Here is a 14,402-nt window from a genome sequence, read left to right as displayed (position 1 = left end):
TCCCGATGATAGCATCGATATCTGTATCTTGACCAAGGCCTGGTAGTTTCCTGTGCTTCGGATGATTTCACGCAAGGCCGCTAACACAGGCTTTTGATACTTTCTAGTCTATTTTTGGCATCTCTTTGACAAAAATGTTGTTCGCACATTGAACATTTTAAATGGGTCTAAGGTGTCCGTACGTCGGCAATAGTTTTAGGTATATCTTACTTCTACGTGCTCAATGTTTAGGTCGTTCTGAACTACCTCAAGCGAACATTCTGATGTTTTCAGTGGATTCTTGAAGATAGGTTCCATCTGTTTTGGAACCTTATCTATATCACTTCTCGGATTTTCTCAAACTGTAGACACTTTCAAATAAACATTGCAGATGTGAAAATCCGGGCGGACGTTTCCCCATCCGGGACGTCCCGCCTAATCTGGGATTTGCGGTCACCCTAATCCACCAACACCCCCTTACCCCTGCCCTCTCCCCCTACCAGCCCCTCCAGCATCATCTAAGCTCGGTCACCCCAGGGTGACATTTAGATGAAATATCTAAGCCGGCAGTATGTTCCAAACTGACAGGTTAAATAGACAAACGTGTTGTGAAATCTTTATTTAATCCATTTATGAAGGTAAATTTCAATATTGGTCAATATTGCACAGTATTTAACCACACACATGTAATAAGGCATGATTAAACATGGGACTATCCGCAATTAAGATGTTTGCTGTTTTCACTGGACTATCATTACAACTTTCAGATCTGCCTTGTTTTTCTACTGCATATAATGTTTTTTAAATTTATTTATTTATTTAACGCCCAGAGGGCTTTTACATGGTTGGTAGTATAATTTTAATTTGACAAATACTTTCAAACATAAAAAATAAGAATAAAATTACATTTGATAAAAGCTATGTAACAAGTTATACAAACACAAGAAACAAAAACAGAAAATTACAGCTATTTGTTGGTTTACATGATGTGTTTAGGAGTATTGTTGAAATAAATGTTTTAAATGATCCACAAAACTTGCCAAGTTGGTATTGAATATGTCAACATCACCCAAGTAATGATTTCCCATGGTGTGAAGTCGTTGTATCGGAGAGTGGGCAATGTAGTTACGCTTATGTGTGCTGCTGTAGAATATTGTATTTTGTCGTGTTGTTACTGTGGGTGTATGTATGTTTATAAGTTAAATTATTTACATTGCATTTTTGTTTCCGTGAGAGGCTACGTGGTTTAATTGTTTCTATGTGATAATATCTGGAAATAGAAATAAAATTAAATATTTTATACTGAAACATATATAATTGAAATTATTTTGACTTAAAGTGGATCTGACGTTAATGATGATTCGAGTTCGTGACATGAATTTCATTGTGTAATTTTGTTCTTAACACAAGGAAAACAGTAAACAGTGCTTACAAAAACAAACATTCACAAATTGCCATGCTATCTTCCCACCGAGTCGCTAAATATATTTGCGTGCCGTCGCCCCGTTTCCCTCCACGCAGAAAACGTTGCTTTGTACATTTACGTTAGCAGAAATATTTCGTCGACATTTTTCAACTTAGTAGCATTCTTCAATAGAACTTCAGCTCCCACAATGGGCCGCATAAAAGCTTTTGACAGCATTGAAACATGGGAAGTGCTAAGTGCGATGAGAAACTCAAGAACATGCAATTCCTATTACAGGTCTCAATTGTGGGAAAATTTTTGAAAAAGTACTTGTGTATATCTTCCTTATAACATCAAAATTGGTTGCTTTCTACGCTATTTTTTTAATAGAAGACGTATTTTAATGACTGTCCCCGATTAAAGTGATTTTTTTTTTAATGGGAGGACCAAAAAATATAAAGTTATCTATATGCGGGCGCATGTAATTTATACGAGGTTCATGCACCATATGGACTTCGAGTAGTTTTAGCTTAGGCACCAGACGTTATGCAAATCTTTGCAATACTTAGTCTTAGGATAGTGCTTTAAATCTATTGATAGCCCATTCCTCTTAGAATGCTATGGCTTATAAGTGCCCGAAAACTTCAGCCGTGGTCGTCACCACCACTCGGTAGAGCAACACAGCACAGCATGACAAGAGGAAATTCGTAAAACCGTAGATGTCTATATATTAGTCTTTAAATAGCATTAAAACTTCTTGGTGTACCCAACTTCCCACAAAATGTTAAGAATGTTAAAATAATAAATCTTTTACCGTAAAACGTAATTCTTACAATCATCTAAACATAATATTTTATAGATATGATTATCTGTGCCTAGCCTAACTTTGTTTATGTTCAGACTTCGTGAATTTAATACGTGCTTCGTAACATTTTTGTTTTATTGAGGAGGATTTAATTTTAAATCGATCTTTTCCGTAATGGCTTAATTCACTTCAACTGATTAAATAAGTTTGATTGGCTGATTTTTATGATTGTTGAGAATAGTTTGGGGCTTGATTGAGTCTTCAAAATAACAGACGCATGGTTTTCGTTGCACAAAACTGCATTTGTACTTTATTTAATGTTACGAGTTAAAATTTATTCCCGACCCGGGCAAAACACTTTTACAGGTGGTCAGTTGACCATAATTCCTGCCTGTTACTATTTTTTGGAGAGAAGAAGTGAAAAAATCCACTCTGCGAGGCTTTTTATAACCTAATCAAAATAACACACATTGACAATCTAATTATCCAAACAAATACTGTCATAGAAGCCAATGGTAATTAAAACACCTGTTTTAACAATAGGCCCTAGCTTTACTACTGACCGCTAGGTGCTAGGCAGTGCCCTGTAAAATAAAATGGTTGTGCACTTAGCTAATAACTTGTACATTTTAAACAATGATCGACTCAATTTAATCGCCCGGAACAAAAAGGAATCTTCTGTAATCATTGCATATTGATTCGAAATGTATGTTTAATGTTGCTGTAGAGATAAACTTCAAGAAGAATGCCGCGGGCGTGTTTGTGTGCTCGATATAGTTTTTTTCTTACTTCTGCTGAAATAATTATCGATTTAACGTTTTTGAAATTCTTTCTTGAGCAGATAATAAAACTAGTTTGCCAGTCTGAATCGGAATTCGAGAATTCAAAAGATCATATCGATATCTTAAAGTCAATGCATTGTATATCCACTGTTTGGCAAAAATTAGTTGTAAACTAAATCATATTTATTTATATATGAAAATATATTTAAAGGCGTCAATTGTAGAAGAAGTCGGTGATGTTCACGAAGGACATGGCACAATCAAGTAAACCAAATACTCGATTCGGGCCATGTCAAGAGTCAGAATAGGAGAAGAGTATGTATGGGACGATGTGTGGATGCATATAAGGAAAGGAGTGTGTCCCAAAAGCGAGTTGCTCGGCGGTCGGTCCCACTCTGCCTACCCCTGCGGAGAAACAGCGTGACGGTTAGTTAATTAGTTATTTCAAAAAATCATCGAATTAACATTAAAATTATTTTTATCGAAAAAATTGTTTATGGAGTTATAATATAAACTCTTCAAGTCAATATTATATTCACTAAGGGTTCCCAATCTTTTTGAGTTACTTTTTATCTTCATTTTAATGTGGATCTACTTCGAACAAGAATCTTATGAGAATTTTTGCTGTTTTTTTTTTTTTTTAATTTTTCGAAAAGCTGACCATTGATCGTTTCATTACCAGATTAACAACATATCAATGAAAACAATTTCTCCTGCGATCATTCTTGTTTGGAAAATGAAAAAAATGGAAATTATCATTATTATTTCCAAAATTAACAAACGATCATTTTGCTCTGAGGTCGACTGTTATTGAACCCTCGCTTTAAGACATCGTTATGTAAATTGGTCACATCGGGTTTATTTCAAATCGGTGTAGATGACACTTCTAGGTTCAATGAGTTCAGTGTTTAATGTGAAGTCGCCTATTAACGTGCGTGCGTCAGTTTTCCACGTGTCGAGGCGAGTGTCATAAGTGGGCGTGTATTAACTAGTAGCCATGGCGACCGACTACAAACATTGATCCCCTTTAATATATTTTGTTGAATTTATGACCGGCCATAAGTTGCCCTTCCCGCCTCCAGGTAACGACGTACGCCAGGCTTTCCAATTTTTCACGAGCCTTTCCTGGAGTGTGGAAAAACTGATGTACTGGCTTTTTATTCTGGCAGCTTAATTATTGGACTCCATCCGAAGATTTATGACAATTTGTAAAAGGTCTAATAAAAATGTGTGTCAATACATAGTATTATTTTCACATATTTTCCCATACTACTCTGTGCGTGTATACCTTACAATGAGATCTATAGGTTGTTTATTTATGTGCCTGATTACTAACCGAATTCACGCAAGTTTAAAGCTTTTCAGTATTAAAGTAAATAAGTGAAAAAAAATAAAATATATCATACTTCACGACCATAGACTAAATTAGACTAGACACGGCATATTCATTTAAAAATAACCCCAACACAATTTTGGTTTGGTTCACGTGCACATTTATGAAAAGGCCCACGCATTGTGTCGCAATGCGAAATGGGCATTGTGCATTGCGTTTTTCCTTTTGTTGGTCTAGAGTAAGCTATTTTGCTTATCAGCTATGCTGGGCAAGTTCATTTTTTCAATCACAAAAATAACCCAGTTCCAAATATTTTAATTTGAAATATGTCCATATTACAACACCTCTGACAACAAATTCTCCGTGGTTTCGCTTAGGAGTTTGAACGCTTGTACAAGGAGTTTAAACAGAGTTGGGTTGTTAAGTTCATCTACATATTTGTGACGTACGCTACGTGGCGTTATTTTTAAAATGAATTTAACTAGACAGGGCTAATCTAGTATCACGACACATTAGTAGGTACATATTTCAATGATTCATTCACTAGAAATTTATGACAGAAAAATGTGTGCACATTTTATAACGCCAGAGCTTCCCGCATGAAGAGTTTTCGCTGCTTTAGAAAACAAATTCCTAACAGTTTTGACGAGATGTCATTTGGTCTTGTTTTTCGTTATTTACATACATTAAAGTTTGAAACAAAAAAAGGTTTGCAAGTTTCATCACGCCAGAACTCACCTTGAGAGAGTATTCTGTTTCATTCTAAGGGTTAGCATTATAAATGGAAGATACTACCAGTATCGCCCTGGTGTAAGACCACCATTCAGAATTGAAACGTTGCTCCAAATGGCTTTAGCCGTGTTTAGTGACTAGATCTGAATAGCCAGGTACTTCCCCACCTTCCTCTTTCCCTTCCCCACTTACCTTCAGCCTCACAACATCCCCCAATTGGGGATGCCATAGTCTCACTGGCTCCAGACGGGAGCAGTTGGGACTCTTGTGAGGTATTCACCATAAAAAAAAAAATTAAATAAAATAAATACTTACAACTTAATTTATGCATACGAGGGACGAGTGCAGAGTACTTCTCTGCCACCACATGCGAAGCGCATGGCGCAGAGTGCGCCAATCAAACAATACAATCATCACTGCCATGGTTACCTGGATGGAGACGGGAGACGGTCTAATATCATCCATAAACGGATGCTTGCATACTTTTAACGTTTTCACTTCTTTTCCGCATTTATATTTTCGTTTTTTATTGTTTTCTATTTTATGTGCCTATCTATGTATTGTTATTGTCTAATTTATGTTTCTTATTATTCTTTTTTTTGTTATTTCAAAATGTGGAATGTATTGCATTAGACCACCCCTGAATACATTCTTGAATAAACTATTATTATAAGCATGAAGCAACTGGTAGATGCATAGATTATGAATTACATGGTATACACAAAATTATTTTTTTCCCTCTAAAACACCATTTTCTCGTACATTATAAATGTCTATAATTTTACGATTCCCTCGAAGATAGTCTGTAACACGCTTATTACTGCATACATAATTTAGAGCACTCAGTTCGATACACATTTATCATCGCTATGAAAAGATTTATTATGATTCTGGTAGAAAATTACCTATAATATTGATTTTACTGAAGTGAGTTATAACGGAATACAAAATTTTATAAATAGTGTAGGCTTCGTTTCTAAGTAGTATAAAATAAAGTCGCTTTTCGCGTCTGTTTGTGCACTTAGTTCATCTAAACGACGCACTGGATTTTAATAGGGTTTTCATTATCATATAGAGAATTTCATCCCAAAGGTTTATATATATGATACATGTACATTATATTTATAAAAAGCAGAGAAGAGTCGATGTTTTGTAATCAAGTTGGCTAAAATTTATGAGATACCTCAACATAATGTGCTACGGAATTGTATATTTTAAAAAGGTTTATCGCCTAAAGTTATAAGTTAAAGTTATCTCCTAAGGATAACTCCCAGCAACGCCGGGTAAATGTCAGCTAATATACCTTAATATTTTTTTAATAACCCGAAAAAGATTATTTGAAACACACAGTTAAAATTGACGGAAGGTGAAAAGGTCGAATTAGCTCGGTGGTCAGATCAATTTTGTTAAGACCCTAAGACCACAATTCAGAATTAAAACGTTGCTTGAAATGGCTTTGGCCATGTTTGATAACCAGATCTGAATAGTAAGGTACTTCTTCACCTTCCTCTTCCCCATTTCCTTCCCCTCTCCACTACCTTCAGCCTCACAACATACCTTGGATTATCATACCGACGGAACTTCAATTCGTAACATGCAACTCACTATTTTCAAAAAAATGCCTACCGGTTTCAGCACATCCGTCTTTGCCGGAATAGATATTATACCTGTTCAGGGAAGGACTACCTTTACCTTTAAGTTACCTTTTTAAGTTTAAATTTTTTTAATGAAAAGTTTAAATGTTAATAATGAATTTGTAATTTCATATTATTTGAAATTTGAAAGTATTAAAGTGATTAATTCTATATAAATTTTGGAAAAAAAATCACTATACGCCTCTGGGCTGATTCATTCACTTTAAAATAATATTGTACTGCAAAAACAGTGCCGGCTGCACGTACTCTCGTCTGTATCCAAATTCATGTTATTGGGGACTTATTTAAATAAACATAAATCACGGCGTGAAAAAAAAACAGTGTTTCAAGTTGGCTTTTTAGAGCCTTCCAAGTGTTGCAGGAAACGGGTTTGTTTACTTTTCACATTTGGTTAAAATCAATACGGGAATAAATAGGTATGCCGGAAAGGGGATTCCCGGCGGACATTTGTTATGCGGCTCCTAAACGAATGGAGATCCTTCCACACTAGTTTGCAAATTGGGCAGATAGGAAACGATTTGCGAAAAACCTTTATACGACGATACGCTTTTACATAATTTCGTTTTATAAATGATTGTAAACATTTTAGGTGTGCAGCTATATATGTGCAGAGTTTTACTAAAATCTTATATGTTGAAGACAATAATAACGACTCTTAAACGAGAAATGTGAAACAGAAACATAACTAACGATTCTGTCGCATTTGGGAATGGTAATTTTTTTTGTCTATTCGGTTGCATATTTTTCGTTTGATTAAATATTACAGTTTGAAATTTTACCCAATGAGTTATTTATTATATTTTTTATTGATTAAAACTTCTTCTGAAAGGTCGATTTGGATGAAATTTGCCCTATAATAATCAATACGTTAGCATTGCATGAGATTTCATTTACCCTGTTTGGTGATAAGATTTGCATCCTCTCCTTATCTTCTTAATGTCCTAAATCCCTTCATGGTATTTCTATTCTGAATCCTGCATTGTCACCCAGACTTTTGACCTTACGAAATGGAAGGAAAAAAATGTTTTGATTAAATATGTTATTTTTGTTCTGCCTTAAAAAATGCATTATTACATGAGTACTTTGCCCGTATCACTAGAAATGAATTAAATTAATTTTATAGTTCTTTTAAAAGTTTTATTTTTTTGTGTTATGTCATGAATTACTCCATATTAAATATTTATTTTTTTGTTTCCAGATGGGCTTAATTTTGAAGGAGAGAGTCAGATTATTGCTCTGTGCGTCACCTAAATAGGTAAGTCAACTTTTCTAATAACTTACATAGTGCTAATTTAATTCTGTTTAAAAACACGCAAAGAAATACTAACCGTAGCTTCATTTAATAAATAAATCTTGTAATCACATTACCGCGGTACCAGCAGCGTCCTATAAACTTTTTTAAAATTATATTTGTCCCAGAATTGAGATATTCAAGTTGTTCCAAGTTTGCTTATTTGTACGGGGAATAATTTCATCCTGTATATTGTATATTTTTGGATTAATAAAAAAAAGTATTTTGCAGGGGAAAGAAAATGAATTTTTAAAAGTCGCACGGCGCAGATGAAATCTGTGTATTCTGTATTTTGTGCGGGTTCTTATTTAGTATTAGGATCTACCGCAAGAGGGAGCGCCTTGGCGGGCTGCGGCCGTAAATAAGGCTGAAACTTGTTGCAAAAACACCAACTTAATGGGCATCATTTAGCCGTAAATGATTATTCCCAATGGCACCCTGCGCCCCCCCCCCAAGGACCCGCGCCCGGTGCGCTAACTGGGAACGTTGCTTTTTAAACACCGCGAATGAATTATTTGCTTTTATTGCATTTCTTTTACTTTGTTCATTGATTTGAAAAGTTTTTGCTATCTTAGCATTGACGGAAATACATATTTTGCTTATGTTTTAAATTATAATTTTCACTTTGCATAAAATTTAGCATCTCGTGAAATAATATGCTTACTTCTACAATAATTTCAAATTCACTTTGTTGTATCACTTTGATTTAAATGAAACGAATAACTTTGCAGACACCACTGTTTCATCAAAATAATTTAATTAAGAATATTTTTCAAAACCAACGGTTTCTTCGTTGGGATTAAAATGGTAAACATATCCATGATCTATCCTAAACCAATTGACATTAAAACATATCGATCATTTGTATTTAATAGGGTTGTATACGATGTTATTTATTTATTTAAATTAATATGCCTACCGTTAATTAGATGGTATTCGAAATGAAATTTACACAAACGTTATTTTTTTCTAAGGGGGTTAGCAATATTTTTTACTTAAAATTTTAGATACATCTCTCAGTGTGGTTTTAAGAAATGTGTATAGCTTTAGAAAGTATCTATCCTACAGTTGGTTTAGTAAAATACGAAATCATCTAAGAATTATCATTATTATCCACGCCGCAACCTTAAATTCGGAAGTTCATCCTGTTTGACTCCCTCGCTTCATGTAAAAGACTCCCAGAGCATATACATTACAACATAATATTAGTCGTGTATGACTCGTATATCTAGCAAAACATACGGCAACACTTAGGCAATGAAACTCGGCCCATTTGGCATAGCCGCGCGAGGAAGGCATTAGTTGGGCGGGTGGGGGAGAGGGGTGGGTGGGTTAATAAGAATTTGTGGTCCCGGGGGTGCCATAAGGGTCGGCGCAGGTGTCTCCGCTTCCCAGACTCAGTCTGCCCCCTCCCCCACCCTCTCAGTGCTTATACTGCTCCGCTAGCCCGCTGGCTCTCTTTGCGTACCTCCGCTCTAAAGACGTACGATCACACATTCGCCGGAAAGCTATGGTCCTTGGTGTGGCTTGACCTCTGAGAGCCTTGTATAACTACTCTGCGAGGGGAAATTCTAAACCGCCAACATCATATTCCATTAGCATTTAAGTACTACTTTGTAAATATTACCTACATCATGATTTCCATTACTTAAGTAAATCATATACATTACGCCAAGTGATATAATATGACATTATGCCCATTTAATTTAAGAAGTTTATGTAATTTAAACGATTTAAATTATTTTTTTTAATATGATTGACTTAATAGGTAATTTTTTTAAATTATTAGGCCCAAATGTTTCGCAGAAATTCACAGATTGAATGGCAATTCAGTGTTATTTCTTTTTTTTAATACATAAAAGGTCCCCATTAAACGCCGATTCTATGTGCTTTATAGCTTTCTATCAAATTGTAATAAGCTGACACAATTTTTTTTAAAGCTGAAACGGACGTAGAATCGGCGTTCAAAGGGGACCATTCAACTGTTTATAAAAAAATTAACATTTAAATTTCTGTAAAACAACCCATCCTAAACATTTGTTTTACATCATCAGAAGTCGGGGAAGAATGATTTCAAACTTCACAATGTTCATACTTAGTAATTAATTACTAATACATACTCACAATTTAAATAATCAATAAAATTTAGGCGCCTGTAATAGGAAGAGATGATAATGTGTGCATTAGACATTATATAATATTTTGACTAATTATAAACCTTGCCCAGTTATGTGTGACCTATATTTACATTCAATGCATTCAAGTCACATAACATACCACTACCATCATACAATTAATGAACCCCTTCTTCGTGTAGTTTAAATTTAAATTTTGTTGGTCAAAACGTTAAAATGCCACCGTTTCACTTATTCTATCATTACCGCCTGACAGTCGTACCCGAGTGCGGGCATCACCTAAATCCTAGAGAGTGCCTCCGCATAGCTCCATCTAGCTTCATCTAGCACATCTAGCCCTCCCAACTCGCACGCCTTTTAGTCCCTCACGTCACTTTTGTTTTACAGCCTCCCCACCCTCCACACCCGCTGTTTAACTCCGACATACCGACAATGTTGGCTCAGTGTCTCAGTGGTTCAATGGATCGTGGCTCAGTACTAGATGACTCAGTGGTTCTTTTGCCATATTGGCTCAGAATCTCAGTGCCAATAGATGATCAGTTGCCCTGTAGCCATATTGGCTCTAGGATTAGTGACTATGACTCAGAACTTAGTGCTAATAGAGGCTCAGTGGAAAAGTGTTAAAAAAAGAAACTGCGTTAAGCAATGTGGTTTTTTCACAATCTATGGGTACCGTTAAAAATTTGTAGTTTTAAAGTTTATTTTTCTGCTTGCGATTATCGTACTAAATACATGTTTTTTTTTATATTTTCATTAATAATTATTGATTTCTAAAACGAACTAAAACCGCACATTCTGGAACGGTTCTAACTTGCTACAACGTCATTACGACATGGAAACCGCCAATGTCTGTCAAGACGAACGTCGCCCGGCATGACGTCAACAGCGCCAAATTCACGAAGAAAAATGAACATTTCATTTTGGCGACAAATCGAAATTGGCACATTTTAAATCGTTATAGAAACTAGATACATCAAATAAAAATACCTTCTTTTTCAATTTTTTTAAAGAAATTTTTGAGAGGGAAAACAAAACAATGAAAATATCTACTGCTCAACACACAGAATTAACAACAACAAAAAGCTTTGAACAATAAAAGTTGGGCCAAGAAAGTATCTTGTTTTGGAGATATCTAGGAATTATATTTTGCATTACACGATTACACTTACAATAAGGTAAAGGGAGAGGAAAAGGAAGAGGGATGTATATGATGGAGATATGATATGTTCTCGGTACGTTCGATACTCATTAATTGATTTGTGATCATATGCATTATTTCGATTGGATATTTCTGAAGAATATTTACAAGTTCTTTAATGAATTAATTAATTGATTAAGCAATAAAGACTCGGTGGTACAACGGTTTAGTGTATAAGTGATTCAGAGACCAAAGCAGCTCAGTGGTTCGCACCTTGCTCCATCCCAGTGTCTCACAGTCACAAGTAACTGGTCAAATTAGAGATCCCTAGAGATCATCTGCTGCAGTAAATCCGAACGAATTTGTAAATGAAGGCTGTACGGCGAGAAAATCGTAAAATTTTTAACCCTTTCTAACTAGGTAAATAGGTAGCTTTTTTAGAATAGAATAAATATACCTATATATAAATGAAAAGAAGATCACACATTCAACACAAGATTTAGTCAAAACGAAGGTAAATCCATTCCAAAAATAACTAATAAATAATAATCCTCCTATAATAAATAAGATGCCAATGCACATGACAATCCACCACTTGTCAAAAAGTACTGAAAAAATGGTTTATTTTTTATATTGATGTTTGTAAATAAATTAGTGTCCATTGATTGTATGCTCTTATTTGAGTATGTTGTGTCCCTTTGAGTGTCTGTATGCCTAAAGAATATGTTTTGTAATATCTTTTTGTTATATCAGGCTTCGTATTTTATGTCTTTGTATTTTAGTCACTTGAAATGTGTGCTTTAGAGCTATAATCAAAATTGTGAAATTGACCTGCTGACAAACTGCTTTGGCATTTTAGCAGGTGCTTATAATGAAGAATAATAAAAGTAAAATAAATGGAGTAAAATGAACAGATTTCTTTTTAGAATTTTTTAAGCACACATTTCAGAAATCATAAATCAGGCATTCACATATAAATAGGTACATAAGTTTATTTTTTAGATTTTCTCGTAGAAAAACGTAAAAAGTGCATTGTGATATACTTTTTTTTGGTTCATATATTTTGGTTAAATTGTATTTTATCATCCAGAAAAAAATATCACACCACACGATTGCTAGAAATAAATATTACCCATTTATTTTTACCTCCACAATTTCAGTAAAAAATCGATATAAACATGTTTTTTAAAACACGTTTAAAGTTCATAATACTCGTGTAACTTTACAATTTTACCTATGAACGTAATCATTAAAAGTTGTGCAAAGAATTTGAATTGCACTCACTTACCTCTCTGCTTTCGAAGAGTTTGTTCAGCGCCGGGCGGGAGGGGGCGGGGGAGGAGAGTTGTATTCACCCCCTCCCCCCAGCTCTCCCATCCCGCCGTGGCGCCGTATTGTCTTTGTATCCCGCAAAAAAATATTTCCCCGCAATTTTTTCTTTTAATAAGCCCCGCGAACGGGACGGCGGCGTCTAAATTGAAAGGAATTTAACGATGTCAATAAAGAAAACATTTTATTTTGTGTTCTGCCCTAGGAGGCGAGCGGGTTCATATTTCCTCTGCGGAATACTCGAATTACTCCAGAAAAACCCTTGCAGCGAGATACAACACTGTGGCGCTATATCTGTATCTCTAGAACTGAGGCTCAGCGATAAAATAAATATCCTCATTTAATTGTACAAACATGAATCTGTGACAGGGTCTCACGGATGTGTGCTTCTAAAAAGATTTATTTATTTTTGTACAAATGATAGTTCCTGGCACTTCAACACACAATCAACCCTACTCATGTCACTGCTGGACATAGGTGGGTTTCCTCAGGCGTCTGCCACCTGCCTGTTGGTTTATAATAGATACATTCGTAATATTACTAAAATAAGTACTTAAGAGCGCTTTACGTTACTACAAAAGCTAAAACTAAAAACTATTATTGTGACATCTGCCTTGCTGATGGATATTGTAAGGCTGTCCGAAACGTTGGATAATGAAGGAGGAATCGCAACATGGCATAGTTACTCAAACAGTTAAAATAATATCGCCTATTTTAGCCTTCTTCCCCAAATGCGTCGACTATATAATAAAATAGAGTGTGCTGAAGTAGACATTTTCGTAAATTATTTATACGTTTAAAATTTTCTGTTGATACTAAAAATATATTACGCTAGTGTATTATGTATTACAATACAATACAATATAGAATTGTACGATATATATAAGGCCCCTAGCATCTCTGCACACATGAGACTACTCAGGCTGAGATGGGCTGGGCATGTACAGAGAATGCCGGATACACGCGTCCCAAAAAGAATTCTGACTGGTCACCCAGGTGGAAAGAGAAAAGTGGGAAGACCCAGACTGAGGTGGGAAGATGAGGTAAGAGGGGATGCAGCACAGCTTCTCCAGGTGACAAACTGGAAGTCAGCCGCTGAGGACAGGAGGAGTTGGAGGCGACTGTTGCAGGAGGCCAAAGCTCGATATGGGCTGTAGCGCCATCGAAGAAGGAGAAGAAGAAGTATTATGTATTACTTGCCTATCATTGTATTATTTGTCATTTGAGTTTTGATGTTTTATAACTGGATTGTTTTCACGTACCTAAGTGAGAAAATCTGTAAAAACCCAGTATAATTAAATACATCTATCAAGATAATACTTTTGGCCATACTGGTAATTTTTTCGATGCACAGGAATTTAAATACGCCCGACCTAAAATAAAACTTCCGAGATCACTACATACCCTATGGTGGTTACACCTATAAAATTTCATATAATTGTAATACATTGCTAATTTTCAGAAAAGTCAACAATAATTATTTTCACGTACCTACTCTTGGATGGCTGTGTACCTACCTAATTATAAAAGTAATTTGTCCGTCAGAACTTGACGTCTTGCTCAATGCTCGTGTGTTTTCAATAAAGTAAGGGTTTTTTCTAATAGGTACTATAGTGCTTATGTTTTATTATCCAATAAGGGAATGATATCAATAAAAATACGAGTTCCGTAATGGCCGCCGTAAACATCCTTATTACATATTATATTTGGGCTGAATAAAATACCACTTGAAATAATACGCCGCGGTGGAGATGTCGTATATTATTATGTACCTGGACCAGTCGTAGGTACTAACCATAATAGCTTGTTTTATCACTG

General features: G+C 35.3%; 1 protein-coding gene across 1 annotated transcript in view; it reads left to right on the top strand.

Moving 5' to 3' along the window:
* Positions 1–14,402, top strand: part of LOC149409468 (discoidin domain-containing receptor 2-like) — a 628,632-nt gene that overhangs the window by 224,382 nt on the left and 389,848 nt on the right. The window contains exon 3 of the mRNA XM_089649799.1: positions 7,890–7,946. The gene's annotated coding sequence lies outside the window, so the exon portion shown is untranslated. The remainder of the gene's footprint in view (positions 1–7,889; positions 7,947–14,402) is intronic.

The sequence above is a fragment of the Hesperophylax consimilis genome, chromosome 31, assembly GCF_061612785.1.
Source record: "Hesperophylax consimilis isolate HC1 chromosome 31, BYU_Hcon_1.0, whole genome shotgun sequence".
In the NCBI taxonomy this organism is placed as follows: Eukaryota; Metazoa; Arthropoda; class Insecta; order Trichoptera; family Limnephilidae; genus Hesperophylax; species Hesperophylax consimilis.
Note: the sequence above shows the minus strand (reverse complement) of the source record. Positions and strands in the feature narration are given on the sequence as shown.